Source organism: Bison bison, unplaced genomic scaffold (genome assembly GCF_000754665.1).
Source record: "Bison bison bison isolate TAMUID 2011002044 unplaced genomic scaffold, Bison_UMD1.0 scf7180017864268, whole genome shotgun sequence".
NCBI lineage: Eukaryota > Metazoa > Chordata > Mammalia > Artiodactyla > Bovidae > Bison > Bison bison.
Window position 1 is genome coordinate 1,763,840 of NW_011494840.1, and position 16,613 is coordinate 1,780,452.

The following is a 16,613-nucleotide window of genomic DNA, read 5'->3' on the forward strand; positions in this document are numbered from 1 at the left end:
CTTGAGAATCCTGTTGAAACAAAGGGAAAACTGCAGAATTCAATTTATTTTTCATCTATCTACATAATAGTGGAATCCTATCAATTATTTTAATGTTTTTACACACAAGCATGTAAATTTAAGCAAATAACTGAACACTGGGCTTATTGCAATATGGCCTCTGTTATCTCAAAATACGACAATAATTTCTTAGTAAAGCAGATAGTAAACTGTTGTGATAATATGTTGCCTCTAAACAACTCAAATGTTTGTATACACTATAACATGTTATTCTGGGAGGCATGCACCATGGTAGCTGAGAATGCTGTGTGTTAGAGAGTTTAACATCCAAGATCACAAAGAGATGACTGATGACGGATCCAGACCCTGATTCTGATTCAATGAACGCATGTTACGTTGCTATGGGCCAGATACCCCGATGGGTGTCTTGTTTCAGCCTCTCTATCTCCAGCCTGCTACTCATTCCAAAAAAAGATCATCTCAAGAAAGCTCCATCACCAAAAGGACTATTTTTGCTCATGCCTTCTATTGACCAATATACTCCCATTATTTTCACTCTAAGTGATTTCAAATTATGTCTGCAAATATTTTCACAAGGAGAAGCTATAACTATTTCTTCTGCAGAATTGTAATTGCCTATGTTCCGATTTTTTTAAATATCATCTTCTGAAGAAGTCTTTTATAAAATGGAGACTATTTTTGATTTATCTTTCAAAGGAGAAAAGTGTTGGTGATTTTAGTGGTAAGGCAATTAATAGCAGTGAATTCATGTCCTGCCATTCCTCCAATGAATACTCTGTTCTTGACTTCAGACTAACGTGCATAACAGAAAAACCAGAGGCATAAGAGAACTGTGCCACTTCCGCACCTGCATTCATCTTGGAGGCAGGTGTTTATAGCTACTATATATGGGTGTTCAGATAATACGGTGCATTTTGTCATAACTATGTCAGAGCAAGTAATCAGACTTAAGAAAGAGATCTGTGCTTAAAGAAAACTGTCTACGTTGACAAAGTTGATCTCTATAAAGAGCTAATGGGTTTGACTCTTTAACTGCCTACGTGGAGAGCGTTATGAAGACAAAACTTTGAACAATGCCAGAGGCAGTGCAGGCTAAAGCTTCAATTATTTACTGTACTAGAGTTTTAAGATCAATATTCCTTTAATATATACAGTTTGGAGCCAGAATAGGACTTTATGTCTCAGTATTTCACTCTACCATCCATGGAGGTTTTTCTTTAAGAATATATGTGGCTATTTGAAAATTCCATCATGTGTGAGACTTGGTATGTGTGATAATAAAACATTTATATTAAAAGTCTTTCTTTAGGAAACATGGTGCCAGGAATTGGTACACTTGTTATGCTCTAAGTTTATTGATCACGTTTTCTGATTTTCCTCTGCCTAACCATGTTGCTTATCTGAAACTGAGCTTCTTAATAGAGTAGTGCAAATACCAATGGGCATAATTACTTTAATAAAGAGCTAACACATTAGAAAAATCCCATAGGAATTTTCAGAAACTCATATTTAAAAATCGGTTTTCCTTTAAAAAATCTAAACAAACTAGAATTGAGTGATTGCATACCACCTTCCTTTACATTTTTGTACCATTTTTATTTAGATTTTGAATGAATAATGCTTTCATATATTTCAAAAAATTAAAACTAATATAAATATATATAGAGAAACATAGGGAACTCTGCTCAAGGTTATTTGGCAGCCTGGATGGGAGGGGAGTGTGGGGGAGAGTGCTGTGGTTCAGTCACTAAGTTGTGTCCATCTCTTTGCACCTCCATAAACTGCAACACACCAGGCTTCTCTGTCCTTCACTATCTCCCAGAGTTTGCTCTAACTCATGTCTACTAAGTCGGTGATGCCATCCAACCATCTCATCCTCTGTCATCTCCTTCTCCTCCTGCCCTCAAACTTTGCCAGCATTAGGGTCTTTTCCAATGAGTCGGCTCTTTAAATCAGGTGGCCAAAGTATTGGAGTTTCAGCTTCAGCAACAGTCCTTCCAGTGAATATTCAGGACTGATTTCCATTAGGATCAACTGGTTTGATCTCCTTGCAGTCCAAGGGAAGATTGAATACCTGTATGTGGTATGGCTGAGTCCCTCCACAGTCCACCTGAAACCATCACAACACTGTTAATCAGCTATACTCCAATATAAAATAAAAAGGTTTTTAAAAAGATATACACAGAGAAGCTTTGCTACTATCTCTGTTTTCTTCCATCTCCAATAAGGAATAGTTGCAAACTATTATTTCCTTGATACTTTTTGTTAAGAATCTCTACGCTCTCTGGGAAGGTAGCCATCCTTTTCAAAGGAAGATCCATTCCAAGTGAAGCCAAGTGAGGTGTGTTCTTGTTTGTTGTTTCATTGAGTAATTACAACAAACACTATGCAAACAAAAGCTATAGAAAGCATGTGTGTTTCTCTTTCCCTCTTGGTCTGCATAAACACATAGGCGTATCCTCTCTAACAATGGATAAGTCCATCACTCCATGGATTTTAAGCACAATAAAATCACGGTATATACTGGTACATAGGAAAGGATTCAGTTGTTCAAAGGAAGAAATCAAGTCAGACAAAACAGCCCCTGCAGAACTGACCTCTTCAATAAAAATGACCAAGTTTTAAATAAATCTAATGTGTCTCTTCAACAGGACTCAAGGTGGTCTTGCGTTCATATAAACAGAAGAATTAGAAAGTGGGACAGCTTTATTTCAGATGACTTTTGATTATTGAATTTGAAAAAGCAGTCACTGAACAGGGTGTCCAACTCTTTGCGATCCCATGGACTGTAGTCTACCAGGCTTCTCCGTCCATGTGATTTTCCAGGCAAGTGTACTGTAGTGGGTTGCCATTTCCTTCTCCAGGGGATCTTCCTGACCCAGGGATCGAACCCAGGTCCCCTGCATTGCAGGCAGACGCTTTATCCTCTGAGCCACCAGGGAAGCCCGAACAGCAGATTAGAGACCATCAAAACCTGGATCAGTGAACTAGAAAAGCAGCACAGGAAGATCTCAGAGAAGATAAATAAAATAAATTAATAAATAAAGGACTAGGGTACAAAGAATGTGGAGGATAGATACAGAAAATCAAATATAGGCATAATGAAAAATACCAAAACATTTCCCTAATGTAAATGAGTGTGATGGCCACCTGGACACATTTAAAATGCTGTGTCCTGAGCCCTGTCTTCAGAGATGCTAGTTGAATATGTTGGGGATTGGACTGAGGTCAAGGCTATGGTTTTTCCTGTGGTCATGTATGGATGTGAGAGTTGGACTGAGTGCCGAAGAATTGATGCTTTTGAACTGTGGTGTTGGAGAAGACTCTTGAGAGTCCCTTGGACTGCAAGGAGATCCAACCAGTCCATTCTGAAGGAGATCAGCCTTGGGATTTCTTTGGAAGGAATGATGCTAAAGCTGAAACTCCAGTACTTTGGCCACCTCATGTGAAGGGTTGACTCATTGGAAAAGACTCTGATGCTGGAGGGGATTGGGGGCAGGAGGAGAAGGGGACGACAGGGGATGTGATGGCTGGATGGCATCACCGACTCGGTGGACGTGAGTCTCAGTGAACTCCGGTAGTTGGTGATGGACAGGGAGGCCTGGCGTGCTGCGATTCATGGGGTCGCAAAGAGTCGGACACGACTGAGTGACTGATCTGATCTGACCTGATGTCTGTCTTTCAAAATAAGAACATGGAGTGATTTTAATGATATAAAAATTCAGGGAAACACTGCCACAAATAATGTATACATATGTATTAACCTATGTATATCATTTATATATGTAAATATATATGATATTATTTCCAGAGGTTTTAAAAAGACGGTCTTCATATTAAAGGGGTCATAAAATACCAAGCAAAATTAATGACGAGACATAGTCTAGTAAATTGAATTTCAAACATAAAAGGGAAAGTCTTCAAATATCCAGTCAAAAAATCTTATACAAGGCAAAAATATCAGTTTTGTCATATTTCTCTTCTGACACTAAACACTAGAAGAGGAAGAAGAAATGTCAGCAATTGTGGCAAAAAAGCTTTACTCCCTGGAAAGCCACTCTTCACTGCAGTAGCAGACAAACAATGGCTCAAGAAGTATTTTAACTGCTCACCTCTTCTGAAGTTATTGCACATAGGGGAACATTAATTATAAATTAGAAATGGGAAAAATGTAAGCCTAAAATTGTTAACATAGCTTAAAAAGCCAAACATAAAATGTACTGAATTAGAATATAAGTAATATCCAAAAAGAAAATAATAATAATGAAAATCTAGAATTTTTCATTTAATTTATTTTTTTAAACCCTTTAAATAATTTCCAACTCTCAGAAGAGTTGCCTGAATAGCATCACGAATTCTGGAATACCCTCTCCCAAATTCAAGTTTTGCGATTGTTCTAACAATGTTCTTATAGCAAAAGGTTCCATTCAGAACCACAGATTGTATTCAGTTGTGACATCTCTCTAGCTTCCTTCAGTCTAGAAGAAATCCTAGTCTACCTTATTTTCATGACTTTGATATTTTTGAAGGTAAACTATTTTGTATAAGCTTTCCAAATTTCTGTTCGATATTTCCTCTTGATTATAAGCATGTTATGATTTTATTTGCTGAAATAATAGAGAAATGATGCTGTATTCTTCTCATTATTTTTTTTTTTCTTTTAAGGACAGATTATTTCAACAAAATCTTGGAGATGGGAAGAAAGGAGGTAAAAATATACTAAAAATACACTAACCTTTCACTTTACATGTGGTTGTCAATAAACATGGTTTACTTTTTACCTTGATAGACAGTACATGTTAAAATGTAATTAAAATTTGAAGGTGATATGGGTTAGCTGGATGCACAGCACCTGAAATGAAGACTACATTTCCCATGTCTCTGGGCAAGTAGGTGTGGCCATGGCACCAGGAATGAGTGGGAGGAAATCCCGGAAGAGAAAGAGACACAAGGATGAGCCTCCAAATTTGTGGACTAATTTCTCAAATTCTTGCTTAGCTCCAGAACTGCACATGTTTGGAAGATGTCAGCATGCCCCAGGGGAAAAACAGCAGTTGGAAGGCTGAAAAAAACAAAAACAAGCAGTTCAGAAATTTTCACAGCTACCCTGATGCTGGAGAGATAGAGTTTGAAGTTTGATTCCCATCAGTTTAATGGTGTTTGGGAAACATCCCAGGTTTTCCATGGAATCCAGAAAGCAATGTTTAGGAATGAGACCCATGTCTCAGGAGTAAGGGCAGAAATCGAATGGACCTGCTTTATTTAGCAAAGCCTGATCAATTTAATTGTTTTCAGTGGGGGAAAAAAGCCTCAATACTTTTCAGAGGAAGATAACAGTTTTTTACTGGAAGCCAAGTGCACAAATAAATCAGTAGGAGGGAACAGCTCAGAAATAAACCCAAATAAGCATAATGTATTAGGTAATACTAGGCTTGATTGCGTTTAACTGGAGAAAGAAACAAAACAAATTAAAACTCCTCAAGATAATTGCTGTTTAAAAGTTCCGCAGTTTACCACCTACCAGTCTTTGTTGTTGTTGTCCAGTCACCCAGTCATGTCCAACTCTTTGCAACCCCATGGACTGTAGCATGCCAGGACTCTCTGTTCCCCACCGTCTCAAGTTCATGTCCATTGCATAGGTGATGTCATCCAGCCATCTCATCCTCTAACACCTTAATCTCCTTCTGTCCTCAGTCTTTCCCAGCATCAGGGACTTTCCTGATGAGTCAGCTGTTCTCATCAGATGAACAAAATATTGAAGTTTCAACTTCAGCATCAGTCCTTCCATTGAGTGTTCAGGGTTGATTTCCCTTAAGATTGAATGATTTAATCTCCTTGCTGTCCAAGGGACTCTCAAAGGTATTCTCCAGAACCATAGTTCAAAGGCATCAATTCTTCAGCGCTCTGCCTTCTTTATGGTCCAGCTGTCACAACTGTACACGACCACTGGGAAGACCATAGCTTTGACTAGATGGACCTTTGTCAGCAGAGTAATGCCTCTGCTTTTCAGCACACTGCCTAGGTTTGTCAGCGTTCCTGCCAAGAAGCAAACATCTTCTGATTTCATACAATAAAAAAATCTCTAGGCCTATGATAAAACAGAAGTTGTAATTCATAGTCAAGAGGAAAATATGGTTAACAGAAACAGAACAACAGATCACCCAGACGATAAAATTAGCATGATTAAACTGTTAGAAAATCTACATGGAAAATATGGAAGTAATGAGAAGGAATTAAGAAATTTCAGGAAAATGAACCAAATGGAAATCCTAGAACTAAAAAATTACAATCTCTGAATAAAAATTTAATTGTATGATATTAATAGATTGTATACAAACCACTGTTTGGCAAAAAAAAAAAATTATATGATATTATAAAGCTCAACATTCAGAAAATGAAGATCATGGCATCTGGTCCCACCACTTCATGGGAAATAGATGGGGAAACAGTGGAAACAGCGTCAGACTTTATTTTTCTGGGCTCCAAAATCACTGCAGATGGTGACTGCAGCCATGAAATTAAAAGATGCTTACTCCTTGGAAGGAAAGTTATGAGCAACCTAGATAGCATATTCAAAAGCAGAGACATCACTTTGCCAACAAAGGTTCGTCTAGTCAAGGCTATGGTTTTTCCTGTGGTCATGTATGCATGTGAGAGTTGGACTGTTAAGAAGGCTGAGCGCCGAAGAATTTATGCTTTTGAACTGTGGTGTTGAAGAAGACTCTTGAGAGTCCTTTGGACTGCAAGGAGATCCAACCAGTCCATTCTGAAGGAGATCAGCCCTAGGATTTCTTTGGAAGGAATGATGCTAAAGCTGAAACTCCAGTACTTTGGCCACCTCATGCAAAGAGTTGACTCATTGGAAAAGACTCTGATGCTGGGAGGGATTGGGGGCAGGAGGAGAAGGGGACAACAGAGGATGAGATGGCTGGATGGCATCACTGACTCAATGGACGTGAGTCTCAGTGAACTCCGGGAGTTGGTGATGGACAGGGAGGCCTGGCGTGCTGCAATTCATGGGGTCGCAAAGAGTCGGACACGACTGAGCGACTGATCTGATCTGATCTGATACATGTTTCATTGTCATTCTCCCTAATCATCCCACCCTCTCTCTCTCCCACAGAGTCCAAAAGACTGTAGATTTCTACCTGACACCTTATATCAGGTAAAAATATGTAAAGGAAAAAATATGTAATTTTTGTATAAAATTATAAAATATTATTATAAAATATTTAAAGTAAATCATGGAAGATTACACAAAATGTAGGTAATATTTGTATTATCTCAAGGTGGGGAAGGCTATTCTCAACATGGCACTAAACATATAAGCAAGTCTTTAAAAAGTGAAAGATTTCATGGATAAAAATGTTTTTATTGTAAAATTAATAACCCCTCAAGTGTAAATACAAAGTATAAAAAAAGGAAAAGTATTGGTAGCATATATATGTTACTGGTTTTATTGGACTGACCAAAAATTTCGTTCAGGCTTTTGAAAAAACTTGAACAAACTTTTTGGCCAACCCAATATTATAAAAGTATCAATTAAAAAGTCACATTTCAAACAGAAAAGGAGGCAAAGAGCAGGGGAAAACTTGGTAAATGAAGAAGTATAAATGGATAAGTATAAATGGATTAGAAGCATGTGGGAAATGTCCCATCTCAACAATAGTGAAAGATGCCGCTGAAAACACAGGAGTTGCCATTACATAACTGTCAAGTTAGCAAGTTTATAATGTTTACAAGGTTGGTTGACAGCAGTGTGGAGACTGGGCAAACACACAGTGTGTTGAAATGTAGGATAATACAACCTTTCTAGAAGTCATTTGTGAAGCTGCGCATGAATATCACTATAACTACAGCATTCTTAGACTTAACATTTTATCAATAATTCTAAAAATTTATGCAAAGGAAAGAAATATGTGAAGATAGATATTCAATGATATACAAATGTGCATATTTATAGTACAAAAAGAAAAACACTAGCCATTAACATTTAAAGTGGTTATTGTTAAGTATATACTTATTGCCATGTTGCTACTTGTTTTTGTAGTTCTTTTCTGTCCTTTTCTTCTTTTTGTGTCTTTCCTTGTGGTTTGATGATTTTCTCTAGTTTGCTTGCATTTCTTTCTCTCTAGTTTTTGTGTGTCTATTTGTATTTGCAGTTTTTGATTTGTGGTTAGCATGGGCTTCATATGTGTTATCTAACTGTATCTACTCCTTTTAAACTGTCATTTAACGTAACATGCAAACTTACAAGGCCATTTGTAAAATAGATAGCCAATGGGTATTTGCTGTGTGACTCAGGGAACTCAAGCAGGGGCTCTGTGATAATCTAGAAGGGTGGGATTGGAAGGAGATGGGAAGGATGTTCAGGAGGGAGGGGACATGGGTGTACCTACGGCTAATTCTTGTTGATGTATGACAGAAAATCACAAAATTCTGTAAAGCAATTATCCTTCAATGAAAAAAGTAAAAAAATAAATAAAATGAATTAAAAAAAGAAGAAAAAGCATATTATAAAGATCATTTTTTATTCTCCTTTCACATATTTTTGTATCTTAATGTTGTATTTTATATATTCATGCTTATCCCTTCACTATATTGTAGTTATACAATTGTAGCTGATTTTACAGTTTTTGTCTTTTAACCTTGTCATGGCTTATTTAAATGAATGATCCACAGCCTTTACTATACATTTGCCTTTCCTAGTGGATTTTTCCTCTCCTATAACTTCTTCCTTTTTGTAGTAACCTTTTGTTTTCTATCCCAAGAAGACCCTTTAATGTTTCTTTCAGGATAGGTTTAGTATTGATGAATTCTTTTGGCTTCCGCTTGTCTGAGAATTTCCTTCTCTCTCCTCCTATTTTAAATGGTAATTATGCTGGGTAAGGTATCCTAGTTTGTAGTCTTTCTCTTTCAGGAGTGAATGTATTATGCTGCTGCCTTCTGACCTGCAACATTTCTGCAGAAAAGTCTTAGTATTATGGTCATGGGTTCCCTTGTAACTGACTCTTATTTTTAATTTTCTTTTCTCTTTCTGCCTTTAACATTCTCTCTTTATTTTTCAATTTTGCCACTTTAATTATGAAAAGCCTTGGTGGGGATCTGTTTGGGTTCATCCTGTTTGGAATCATCTGTGCTTCCTGTACCTGGATATCAGTTTCCTTCTTCAGGTTCAGAGGGTTTCAGCCATAATTTCATCAAATGCTCTTTGGTCCCTTTTATGTTCTTTGGGGATCTTATAATCCAAATGTTGGTATGACTAATGTTGTCTCAGAGGTCCCTGAAACTGCTTTCAATTCTGAAAATTTTTCTTTCTTCTGTTCTGATTGGGTGATTTCCATTATTCTGTCTTCCAGGTCATGTATGTGTTCTTCTGTGCCACCTAGGCTACACTTAATGAGACTGACCCTTGCCAAGTTGTGCTTCATTGACACAATGAATAAAACCATTAGTGATTATAACATAGATACATGCTTCTTGCTATGTTATCTCTCATATGTTAAGTGAGGAAAATCAGGTTTCAAAGCAAAATGCATAGTATGATCATATTGTGTTAATAATTAACATTACACACATTCATACAGATGAGTACAGAAATGTCTCAGGTTTGCTAGATATACAATAAAAAAAACTTTTGTGATTTGAACACCCACAGATTACCGTGTTTAATATTTTGAACCTTATTATTTAATGACTGAGTGACTTTTTCACTTTTACTTTTCAGGTTTGCTAAGCAAAATAGAATTTAAAGATGGTTTCTGTAGACTTTTTAGGCGCTTCTTAGGTTCTGGCTATATGCCTTGTTGTGAGCATATTGAGTAAAATAACCTTTAGAAAAATGAAGGTTACTGCCACATAGCAATTAGCATCACATTTGAGGGGCACTTTGGGTTGAATAGGTTTCAGTGGGTTGGTGTGCTTATTGCATATAATGCTGTCGGTAGGGGAAAATGTGTCAGGGTTCCAATAACATTCTCAGGGATAAAAAGCATTGCAGGACAAGAACTTCTCAATCTGTTCTAGTCACTCTGTCCCTTTGGCAACCATTTGCTCTTTGGGCCATTATGAGTCCCTGAAAAAACAAGAGACAATCTGTGTTCATACTTTGAGTGGCAAGTTTAATTCAGACAATCTGAAAATTTAAGAAAAAGATCCCATCCACTCTCTCTGAGCTTTCTTTTCTGCTCAAGTCAGCTAAAATTCTTCCAACTTTCCACAGCCACAGTGGGGCTCAAACTTGTGTACACAGAGCTCTTTTGGCACAATTCAGTGCCAGCATCCCATGGAACTCAGTCCTAAGCTGTCAAGAGCTCCTTTTAGAATCACATCTTTGGTTTCCTGGGTGATGGAGGCAACTGCACTCATGTGAGAACAATACACAACTTTGTTACCAGGAGTGTGAGCTGCTTGAGTTCTGTACAGGAAGGAAGAAAATCAGAACCTGCACTGCATTTAGATTAAGCTTTGTGGAAAAAATGTGGGGAATTAAACTTGGAATATGGCATTTTGCACTGAAATATTAAAACAAATGTCCATAGGAACAATATAGTTAAAGCACAGTGAGTGAATAAACCTCTTTCTTCTCTCCCCAGTTTGGAAAACTACAGGCCCCTTTTAGCTATTGGTGTTGATTTTTTTAAAACTGTTATTACAAGTCATTCTTACTTTGCACTGCTGTGCAAGAATATTAAATGGCTGTGCAAGCTGACACCACGCATGGAAATCTTAATCACAGCTGAGAAAACTTATGATTGCTCTGTGACTATTAGAAATTGTCATTAAAATTTGTTACTTTTGGTCTTAAGTGCAGAAGGAGCTGTTTTTAAAGACTAAAACTAATATTTGCTTAATATACTGCTATTTAAAATGTTAGAAAGTGTTTCTTTATTTATATTAAAAAAAAACTTTTCAAGGGTAGCTTAAACAGTGATGCCGTTACTCTTGTTGCACACCTGCCCTGGCCAATTATCACATTCCTTTTTAGGTCTGGATCAACTTCCCATTTGTATTCTTTCAATGCTGTGAAATATCTCCAAGGATTCTTTTGGTAAGACATTTTGCCAGCATCACTTCCTCTGAGACATCATCCTTCTTTGCCTCACCACCATTTCCTCCTATCAATAGCCTCACCTCCACCAGGCTTTCTGGCTGCAGGTCTGGAGCCTCCTCAGTGGTAGCTGTGCCAACATCCCCACAGTCAGTGAGACGCCATGTGAGTTCCAGTCAAATATCTCTCCCCATGTAATCACTTCTGGTTTCTTTCCTGCCCCTCCATTTGTGCTGATCAGTTCCCTCTTTGAGGATCCATTTTTGGAAGAAGTCACATGAAAGGAGCTGGATGTCTTATGGATTCACCTGGAGACACCACTGCAGGAACAAAAGGGATGGCATGATGTTACTGCAACTACCGTGATGCGTGTATGCATGCATGTATGCTCAGTCATGTTCAACACTCTATGATTCTATGGACTGTAGCCCACCACACTCCTCTGTCCATGGGATTTCCAAGGCAAGAATGCTGGAGCAGGTTGCCATTTCCTTCTCCAACCCTGATGCATATATAGCCCAAAATATCATGTCATCTATAGGCTCATTCACCTCATTAACAGCAGTAAAGTCAATAATTTTCATAATTTGAGAACCATTTACATGAAAACTCCTCTACTAATGAGAAATTTCAGTAGTAGAACCTACTACTAATAACCTAGAATGGGAGACGAGGAGGCAACACAAGCATGTGCTTTCCTACTTGTGAACTGAATGGGCTCTACAATGGCAGGCTTTGAAAGAAGCGACATGACTGGTCATGATCATGAAGCACACCTGTGGTCTCTTATTTACTAGGTGATTTGTGGATGGCAGCTGGCAGCCAAGTGAGTGCTTCATGCATTTGCTCACAGTGATGACAACAAGGTAACTGGAACTTGAACTGTGTGGTTGGGGTCTGCTGCTTTTTAAACGAAACTGTGGTGACTAAAGTTCTTACAAAGTGAGAATGGCAAGTCCTGGATCAGAGTTACATCCTCAAAACTTAGGTGAGAGAAGACACAGCTCTGTGTGGAAAACTAGAGCCACTTCTGTATTTCTAGGGACAGGACTCTTCTGAACTGTCGAATCTAAAGTTGTGAATTCACTAACAAATCACTTTGGTAATCCTAAAGACTCAGTTGTGTGAATGAGCTGTCACATATGTGAAACTTTTGAAATGTGATGATGGAGAAGACTCTTGAGAGTCCCTTGGACTGCAAGGAGAACCAACTAATCTATCCTAAAGGAAATCAGTCCTGAATATTCTTTGGAAAGACTACTGCTGAAGCTGAAGCTCCAATACTTTGGCCACCTGATGTGAAGAGCTGACTCATTGGAAAAGATCCTGATGCTGGGAAAGACTGAAGGCAGTAGGAGAAACAGATGACAGAGGATGAGATGGTTGGATGGCATCACCAACTCGATGAACATGAGTTTGTGCAACCTCTGGAAGATGGTGATGGACAGGGAAGCCTGGTGTGCTGCAGCCCATGGGGTCAGACACAACTGAGTGACTAAACAACAGAAATCATGGAGTACAGCTGATATGAACCAAAACTGACACAGAGTGAGCCTGTTGGCAGAACTGTGGGCTTCCAATGTGGTGCTAGTGGTAAAGAGCCTGCATGCCAATGAAGGAGACATAAGAGAAGTGGATTTGGTCTCTGAGTTGGGAAGATCCCCAGGAGGAGGGCACAGTAATGCACTCCAGGGGAGCCTAGCAGGCTACAGTCCATAGGTCACAGAGTCAGACACAACTGAAGTGACTTAGTAAGTGTTGGCAGAAGTGTAGAAAGGGAAAAGAGTTGCTCATCTCTGTGTAATCAGAAGGAAATGAGGAAAATTGGAAAAAATGTGGAGTGGTTCTGAACATCATAAGTAAACTGGTTGTTGTACAGTAGTTCAGTTGTGTCCGACTCTTTGCAATCCAATGGCAGCACAACGAGCTTCCCTGTCTTTCACCATCTCCTGGAGCTTGCTCAAACTCATGTCCATTGAGTCAGTGACACCATTCAACCCCCTCATCCTCTTTCGTCCACTTCTCCTCCTGCCTTCAATCTTTCCCAGCATAAGCGCCTTTTCTAATGAGTCGGTTGATTGTATCAGGTGGCCAAAGTATTGGAGCTTCAGCTTCAGCATCAGATCTAATAAATATTCAGGAATGATTTTTTTTTTTTTATGATTAACTGGTTTGATCTCCTTGCAGTCCAATGGACTCTCAGGAGTCTTCATCAACACCACAGTTCAAAAGCATCAGTTTGTCTGCACTCAGCTTCATTTTTGGTCCAAATCTCACATCCATACATGACTACTGGAAAAACCATAGTTTTGACTAGATGGCTTTTCATTGGCAAAGTAAAGTCTCTGCTTTTTAATATGCTGTCTAAGTTAGTCATACCTTTCCTTCCAAGGCACAAGCATCTTTTAATTTCATGGCTGCAGTCACAATCTGAAGTGATTTTGGAGCCCAAGAAAATAAAGTCTGTCACTGTTTTCATTGTTTTCCCATCTATTTGCCAGGAAGTTATGGGACCAGCTGCAGTGATCTTCATTTTTTGAATGTTGAGATTAAAGCCAGCTTTTTCACTCTCCTTTTTCACCTTCATCAAGAGGCTCTTTATTTCTTCTTTGCTTTTTGCCATTAGGGTAGTGTCATCTGCATATCTGAGGTTATTGGTATTTCTCCTGGAATCTTGATGACAGCTTCTGCTTCATCCAGCCTGGCAATTTGCATAATGTACTCTGAATATCAGTTAAATAAACAGATGACAATATACAGCCTTGACGTACTCCTTTCCCAATATAGAACCAGTCCATTATTCCAAATCCAGTTCTAACTGTATCTTCCTGAAATTCATACAGGTTTCTCAAGAGACAGATAAGATGGGCTGGTATTCTCATCTCTTTAAGAATGTTCCACAGCTTGTTGTGATCCACATAGTCAAAAGTTTTGGATGTAGTCAATAAAGCAGAAGTAGCTGTTTTTTTCTGGAATTCTCTTGCTTATTCTATGATCCAACGGATGTTTGCAGTTTGATCTCTGTTTCCTCTTCATTTTCTAAATCCAGCTTGAACATCTGGAAGTTCACAGTTCACTGTTGAAGCCTGGCTTGGAGAATTTTGAACATTACTTTGCTAGTGTGTGAAATGAGTGGAATTGTGCAGTAGTTTGAACACTCATTGGTATTGCCCTTCTTTGAAACTGCCACTGATGAGCTTTCCATATTTGCTGGCATATTGAATACAGCACTATAACAGCATCAACTTTTAGGATTTTAAATAGCTCAGCTGGAATTCTATCACCTCCACTACCTCTGTTTGTAGCGATGCTTCCTAAAGCACACTTGACGTCACATTCCAAGATGTCTGGCTCTAGGTGAGTGATCACATCATCGTGATTATCTGGGTCATGAAGATCTTTTGTGTACAGTTCTTCTGTGTATTCTTGCCACCTCTTCTTAGTATCTTCTGCTTCTGTTAGGTCTGTACCATTTCTGTCCTTTATTGTGCCCATCTTTACTCTTATTTCAACAAGACAGGAGTTTCCCACAGGGCCCCCTGGTATTGAAGGAAGTGGATTACACTAACATTTTCTTCTTGTCTTTTCCTTTGTAGTACAGTGAATGCTTTTTCTGGGGTCTTTATATTATACCAAAATAGAACATTTAAAAAAAATTAAATGGCTAACATACTATCTGAATAATTAAAATAAAATTTGAAAGAAGAATAATTTCTAATAAATAAGGCAAATATTGTGTAGTGAACAAGAAGACTTTTTAAAAATGACTTGTGGTCATTAAATCAATTAGCAAAAACATTTAAAACTTATTTTAGAATAGGAAAGAATTGGTCAAAATAGCTTTCAGGAAAGTAATGAGTATACTCAAGAATATTTAACACTCAAGATACCAGATCCTGATTTTGATGCATTTTGTGAATCAGTTTTGGAGATGATAAAATGCAAGAATTCCATGAAGCATACAATTATTTGCAGCTTCATGAAAGGCAGGCAAAATAAAGTACAGAAATAGTATGGACTTAACAGAAGTAGAAGATATTAAGAAGAGGTGGTGGGAATACAAAGAGAGCTATAAAAAGAAGATCTTAATGACCCAGATAACCATGATGGTGTGATCACTCACCCACAGCCAGATATTGTGGAATGTGAAGTCAAGTGGGCCTTAGGAAGCATCACTATGAACAAAGCTAGTTGGGGTGATGGAATTTCAGCTGAGCTATTTCAAATCTACTAATGCTACTAAAGTGCTGTGCTCAATATGCCAGCAAATATGGAAAACTCAACAGTGGCCACAGGACTGGAAAAGGTCAGTTTTCATTCTAGTTCCAAAGAAAGGCAATGCCAAAGAATTTTCAAACTACCACACAATTGCACTCATCTCACATGACAGCAAAGTAATGCTCAAAACTCTCCAAGCTAGGCTTCAACAGTACATGAATTGAGAACTTCTAGATGTTCAAGCTGGATTTAGAAAAGGCAGAGGAAAGTTTATTTTCTTGGGCTTCAAAATCACTGCAGATGGTGACTGCAGCCATGAAATTAAAAGGCACTGACTATAGTTCAGAAGGTAAAGAATCTGCCTGCAATGAAGAAGACCCGAGTTCAATCCCTGGGTCAGAAAGAGCCTCTGGAGAAGGGAATGGCAATCCACTCCAATATTCTTGCCTAAAGAACCCCATGGACAGAGGAGCCTGGTGGGCCACAGTCCATGGGGTCGCAAAGAGTTGGACACGACTGAGTGACTAACACTACTACTGTGCCTTGGAAGAAAAGCTTTGACAAAAGTAGACAGCATAATAAAAAGCAGAGACATTACTTTGCCAACAAAGGTCCATCTAGTCAAAGCTATGGTTTTTCCAGTAGTCATGTATGGATGTGAGAGTTGGACTCTAAAGAAAGTTGAGTCCTGAAAAATTGATGCTTCTGTGTTGAAGAAGACTCTTGAGAGTCCCTTGGACTGCAAGGAGATCAATCCAGTCAAACCTAAAGGAAATCATTGAATATTCATTGGAAGGACTGATGCTGAAGCTGCAGCTCCAATACTTTGGCCACCTGATTCATTGGAAAAGACACTTATGCTGGCAAAGGTTGAAGGCAGGAGGAGAGGGGATGACAGAGGATGAGATGGTTGGATGACATCACTGACTTGATGGACATGAGTTTGAGTAAGCTCCTGAAGTTGGTGATGGACAGGGAAGCCTGGCGTGCTGCAGTCTATGGGGTTGCAGAGAGTCAGACACGACTGAGTGACTGCACTGAACTGAAAGAAAGGTAAACACATGAAGTTAACATCAGGTGAGATGATTATAGAAAAATGGTGCTAGTGGTAAAGAACCTGCCTGCCAATGCATGAGACATAACCCACGTGGGTTCGATCTGTGGGTCGGGAAGATCCCCTGGAGGAAGGCATGGCAACCCATTCCAGTACTCTTGCCTGGAGGGCTACAGCCCATAGCATCACAAAGAGTCGGATATGGCTGAGTGACCAAAGAAGCTCGAATTGTACATGTAGGAGCAATAAGTAAAATACTGTGAGAACAGG